This window comes from Pipra filicauda, unplaced genomic scaffold, assembly GCF_003945595.2.
Source record: "Pipra filicauda isolate LSUMZ 115617 unplaced genomic scaffold, ASM394559v2 scaffold66_size7647185_pilon, whole genome shotgun sequence".
NCBI lineage: Eukaryota > Metazoa > Chordata > Aves > Passeriformes > Pipridae > Pipra > Pipra filicauda.
In genome coordinates, this window is record NW_024104831.1 from 6,762,876 (window position 1) to 6,769,795 (window position 6,920).

The following is a 6,920-nucleotide window of genomic DNA, read 5'->3' on the forward strand; positions in this document are numbered from 1 at the left end:
AGAAGATGCCCATTTTTTAACTAAATCGTATACATGCTGTCTTATATGTAGAAACACATGAAAAATAGAACAGGTGGATAAAAATAGGTTCAGCCTGGGAGAACCCAGAATTTCTGAACATTCGCCACTGTGAACAAGCTGTTAGGAGCTGTGGAGCTGTTCAGCAAAGGCCCCAGTTTGGAAGCCTAAGGTTGCCATCTTTTGGAATTGCATGTGAAGTGTGTAGCTCCCACACAGTGCCATTTCATGAGGTCAGGAAACAGCAGTAGCTTAGTGAAAGAAATTTGGGATCAGACAAATTGTCTATACCGCTAGAAAGTCTTTACTTCAAAGTGTTTTAATCAGTAGTAGCATCCAACTCCAGAAGAAATTTCCACACTTCCTTGTCATCAGTACTTACATCACCTAGGTAAGTTCAGTAATGGTTCTACAGGTGAGTGTGAAGGACCCTAAATCAACCTCTGCCTTATATGGAAATTCCACAGCATCTAGTTTCTGAACGGAACATATGGAAAGGCTTTCCATTTTAACCTCCACCCAGTTCCCCTGCCTTGTTCCCATGTTCCTTTAAAGTCTCTTCCTCCTCATCTTGGATGCAAGCTGGCCTAGTGGTTACTCAGGAGTTTTTCTATCTCCCTTCTGTTATGGAGTTAGTTACTCCTCCCCTTGCACGTCCCACCCTGCACTCCAGCCTCCCCTAATCATGCAACTTGTTTTGCTCTCACAGAAGGTGCCATCTTTGCTCTCCTTCGTCCAGTGTGCAGCAGCTGGGACAAGAGGCAGTCTGTATTCCTCTCCTGGCCAAGATGCCTCCTTTCCAGCTCAGGATCCAGAAACTGTCAGCAGATTAACTAAACTGTTTTCCAGAATCATGAGATTCAGTTCTTCTCGATTTCAACAGGAGTTGTTCCTGAGCCTAAAAAAATTTCACTTAAAGATACTATACAAAAGTCATATGCATCACTCCAGCAATGGAAATAGTATCGGTATAAAGCAACTTCTCTTACTAACACCTCATGGTGGATATGCCTGGTACAGCTCATGACTGAGAAAATTGGATCACAAATTACATGGGGACCACGCCATCCAAAGTTCACTTTAATTCAATTCTCTGGCTTCCGTCACCCAAAGTTCACTATATTCATACTTTAACTCAGTTCTCTGGCTTCTGTCAAGCCAAACTTTGTAAGATGTTGGCAAAGATGGCCAACATCCTTCTGGGCTATATAAAGAAAAATGTTGCCAGTAGGTTGAGAGAGGTGATCCTTCCCCTCCCTCTACTCAGCACTGGTAAGACACACCTGGAGTACTGAGTCAAGTTCTGGGCTCCCCAGTGCAAAATAAAAATTAAACTGGAACAATTACAGTGAAGGGCCATGAAGGTGACTGAGTGACTGAAGCAACTGTCATATGAGGAGAGGCTGGGAGAGCTGGGGCTGTTCTTGGAGAACAGATTGGAGAATAGAAAGCTCAGGGAGATCTTGTCAGTGTGTATAAATATTGGATGGGAGTGTGTAAAAAACATGGAGCCAGGCTCTTTTCAGTAGTTCCCAGTAACAGGATAAAAACAATGGGCACAAACTGAAATATAACAAATTCTACTTGTAAAATACAAACTGTGCTCTAAACTAGGGTCTAATTTCCCATCAGTTCACAGCAACTACGTATTTGCTTTCCAAACATACGTCTCTATGACTCCTTCCCCTCACAGGGAAACATCCCCACAGTTACAATCCTATCAACTTCCAAGTCGCTCTGTAAAGCTCTTTTGCTATTAAGTCTGCAAAATTTGAATTTGATTATTGGGTTGTTGATGGTTTGTGACTTCAACTGACCCAGGCATTCTCACTGCCCCTTTTACTCCTTCTGTCATCTTGTTTTATACTTAGCCTGTAAACTCTGGGAGTTAGGACTGGCTTTTTATTTTGTGAACAGCCTCAACCTTCTTGTTCATACCTAGAGTTCCCAGATACCATCATAAAAGCAAACAGTGATAAAACTGATCTGCTGATGTAAGTTTAGAGAGTACATTATCTATCACTTTCATTTTTAGATACTTGTTCAAGGAGGTTTTCATCACTGAAGACATTCATTTCACTTAAGTTTAGCCATTTAACTGCCAGAGCCCTCCTGGAAAGACAGATAAGCATCATCAGCAAGGCATTCACCTTACCTCAAGAGACTTATATCAGCCTGGTATGATCTACCTCTCTCTCTTCATTTATTAGAAAGTGAGCATAGAGACATAAAATTTAGCCAGATGAGATTATGACATAAATCTACATACTCATCAGTAAACATCTAGCTTTGAAAATTTTTATTTAGATGGCCAGGACAAAATCTCATCATTTTCCCCAAGGAACATCAGAAAGTAATACAAGATCTCTTACAGGGCATCATTCATACGATTTAGTTACAATATTATGCTTTACTAGTTGCAGTCTTTCTTCACAGAAGCTGAGATTCCAGTGTGCATCGATTTCTTGTTGCGCACTTACCCTGCTTTCTGAGAAAACAACCATTTTTCTCATCACAGACCGTAAAGCTGCCATGAAACACAAAAAGCCATTCAACTGGGCTGTTACAGTCTCAGTTAACCTTGCTTAAGATCTGGTTTAGGCATTCCTAAAAGATCCTTCAATGCTTTGTAACTTAGACAATACTGAAGTGGCACCAATAACCTAAAATTCTGTTGAGGACTCTGAAAGTACAGCTAGAGCAACTCCAACAGTTCTGGTAATTAAGCGCTCCTGTAAATGGCATTTACTATTCTGACATTTACATTTAGGTGAGGAAAAGACCTGTTAGAAGTAATAATGGATGACTGTTGTGATATAGGAAATGCTGAGCTCCAACAGTCTGTGATTAACAACTCACACAACCATGCAATTAACATCTTGCCTTTTCAATATAACTTAAGTTACACAATGCCAGTGAGAAAAATGAGTTTTATTCCCCAACAAGCTGACCAAAGCTGTACAGTGTCCTACACAATTTGCAGCTAATCTTGAGTAAAAGAGATTGAGAGACAGAACTTTTTGTTTCTTTGTTGTGAAATTCAGTCATGCAAAGAGAGAACAAGTGTTTACTATTCTTTCAGAAAAAAAGAAGCATCTGTGATGATTACTCACTTAATGATGCACAAAATCTTGGTCAAGGGCTGGAAAAATTTTGAGTTTGAATTTCAGTAGAAACAGTGCAAAAACCTCTTTGTAGATATATAGCTGTCATCTCCAGGGCTACTAGAAAGAGAATTAATTTTGGACCTTTCTGTGCTTTGTAAGTTTATGATGTAAGTATAGCATTGACAAGTATTATATCTCATCTTTGGAAGGATGGAGGAGGGAAAAAGGGGCAGGCAGGATTTAGGTTTGGTTTCAGCAGCTTTAACTCACATCTAAGCATGATCTTACTTACTAAATAGTCCTAGTGATCTTTACATTTAAGTAGATAAATGTAGAAGGGAATTAAGTAGATAAAAATGCAGAAGGGAAAAAAGAACATCAAACAGCCTTCTGAACATAAACATCAATTCCAGATTTAATGGCATCTTTAAATCAAAGGACAACTTTGCTGGCAGCACACTTCTCAAGATTATTCTAAAGAATCTAATTATCTAGTTTTGAAATATAATTTATGTTCTTCTTGATATGAACTCATAAAACCAAAGCTTTGCTAAACTGTTTAAGACAGAGTTCAAGTTACAGACATTAACAAGGAGGTGGTGATACAAAGTCTTTCACCTCTGGCAAAAATTATAGAATCATAGAATTGTTTAGGTTGAAAAGACCTTCAAGTTCATCAAGTCTAACTGTTAACCCAGCACTGCCAAGTTCACCAGTAAAACATGTCCTCAAGCACCACATCTACACATCTTTTAAATACTCCCAGGGATGGTGAATCAACCACTTCCCTGGGCAGTCTATTTCAGTGGTTGGCAACTCTTTTGGGGGAAGAAATTTTTCCTAATATCCAGTCTACACTCACCTGGTACAACTTGAGGCCATTTCCTCTTGTCCTATCCCTTGTTACTTGGGAGAAGAGACCGACCCCCACCTGGCTACAACCTCCTTTCAGGTCATTGTAGAGAGTGATGAGGTCCCTCCCGAGACTTCTCCTCTGCAGGCTAAACAACCACAGCTCCCTCAGCTACTCCTCATAGGACTTCTGTTCTGTACAATACTAAATATTCTCATAAATAATGACTACTTGAACTCAAAGTAGGCAGCTGAAGTAAAACTAAACATAACTTCGTTGGTTTTATTTCTTTAGTAATTACAGGAATGTGTGAATTGATGAGATCTTAGAGAATCTACCGTGTTCCGTGAATGTTCCCATCCCAATATTTAAAGCTTTAAGACAAAGCTCAGCCATACTGCAGCAGTCACAGTACCCACACTTGAAGTCAGTCAGATACTAATTTGATCATGTGAGCTCTTATTGCAAGCTATGGCCTGTCTTGTCACATTTAGGCATATTTGCTATACTTCCTGCACGCCCAAAAAACTATGCATTTGGCCTATACAAGCCACCTTTTGTTACATGATTATCAAAGGCTCTTTGCACCTAGTTCCAAAGCATAAACGGGAGAGAAAGGCACAGAAATGCCAATTAAAAGCCATAATTTGCTGTCACACCTAGTTAAATATCAGGATCTTCAGTCTGGCAATTTCAATGGGAGTATTCAGCTCTGTTCAATTATACTTAATACCTGACTGTGTTTATAATCTCACAGCAGTTGCTCCCATCAAAAGCACTTTTCTGTGCTTTTGCAGCTCCAACATTCTCCTGTTTGTCAGAACAACACATCATTTTGTAGTCATTCTTCTCTCCCACCTCTCTGAGTATTTAGCCAAGTCCTGTTGATTCCTCCTTTACAATATGTCCTGGAAAAACAAGCAAGTCCTTTCTGTCACTCCCTGTGGCTGAAACCTTTGTCTGAGTTCTGACTGTCTTTCTTCTGAAGTTCTTAAACTACTGCTACCTCCCCTGTTGCTTTTTTTAATTCCTACTTGGTACTCCCACAATTGCTACACTTTCACAAAGGCATTCCCTCTTACAAACCATGAATCACTTCACTGTTTTCCTCCATCCTAGCAAGCAAATATTTCCAATTTTGCTTATTCTATTCTTTCTGATCTTTCAGATTTTTCTTTCAATCTTATACTCAATATCTCAACTCAATTGTATTGGCACTTCCAATCTGACTCCATTCTGGTACTGGTAATACAAAGTCACTTCCTACCCCCTGCAGCAAACTTTCACCGAATCCTTCCAAAACATATCACTACCATACATATAATTCTGAATATATTACATATTTCTGGGGATTTTTTTTTACCCATGAAAAGTTGAGTTTGAGTATTCCTGAACCAAACAAGAACTTCTGCACACAACTTTCTAGATGGCCTGTGAGACAGGTTCCTATTAGAACTTCACAGTGAATTAAATACTGTAATTTCTAGCTTAATGCAGCTGATCTGCTACATAAAGGTCCTCCTACACAGTAAGCTCTCTCATGCAGAGACTTTGTCTTTGTTCTGACACTTTGATGAGAACACACATGTCTTTAGTTCATATATATATAGGACATTTATTCCTTGTAAAAGCAAAACAACTCCCTGTCTTTCCCTTCCTTCTAAAAATACAAACTACTCTCCCTCTCTCAAATAAAAGCCAATCAAGAAACCTCTATTCAAACTGAAGGACTTGTATGGTTTGCTTGGCTGTTGGCAACAACTTTGCAACTCAGGGGATGGCACCTGCTTAAAATGGAATGTTACTTTTACAGGGCAAATATTCAAATTTGTTCTTGAGTTAGGCAATTTTGAGTGGTTTAAGCTTTATTAAAATGTATATTCACAATAAAATACAAATTTATCTTGTTGTATTTTAACTAAGCTTGTAGTTTCAAATTAAGCTACTTGTGCATTACTGAAAAAAAAATAAAACAAAAAACAAAGCACACCAAAAATCTTCTGTATATGACACTGCCCAAAACTCCCATGTTTGGAAAGGCTGCAACGCTAGAAAGCAAGGAAGGCAGGAGTGTTTCCTTGCTCTATGGCAAAAATATATCTTCAGTGTACAGTCACTTTTTTGTATCTGGTCTGCAGTTCAAAATACTTCAGTTCTACTCTCTCTCTGGACCCTTACAGTGTAGTGCAATTTCATATTACTGAATATCTCTCTGCTCCATCTTCACATGCTCTGTAGGGATCTTCTCCATAGTTTTTAACACACATGGTTGCTACAATAGGTAGCGAAATCCGGGGCTTTGCAGAAATGACTGATCTGCTTCAGAGTATCTAGTCTCTTTACACTTATTTTTAGGATTCCATTTACTAACTTGTAAAACACAACTGAAAGAAACTGTTTTCCAATCATCGCTTTCCTTGGGTTCCAGAATATTCCACTGGTTGCATACAGCTCATTATTTTATTATCTGACTGCTGGTTTAAACCTTTTAGCCTAAAGATAAACAGAACTGTCACCTTCAGTACCGTAAACAAACACTTCTGGCAAACACAAGGTACCTGAGACTTCTCTTAACTTATTTCACTCCTTTAGACCTAAATAACCAGACTGACAACATGTATTCACAAGAATATACAGAAAGGATACAAGGTACAGAAAGGATGACAAATGAGTCAGGCCTCAAAACTTGGGTGTTAATCCCTCCCACCATCATTGTGGGCATCCAACTCACTCCTCCCAGCAGCCAACCTACATCAAGTGGCAAGAAAGAGCATGAGGGACTGCACACAGTCAAGCAGAAAGGTCTACATATTGTTCTGCAATGTTTGCAGATCCGTACACAAAAGATCAAAACCATTTCTGCACAAATATGTTGGAAAGAGCAGGGTACATTTCATATGTGTAAGGAAATACAGGACATACGCTATCTTTCCGAGTTAAAG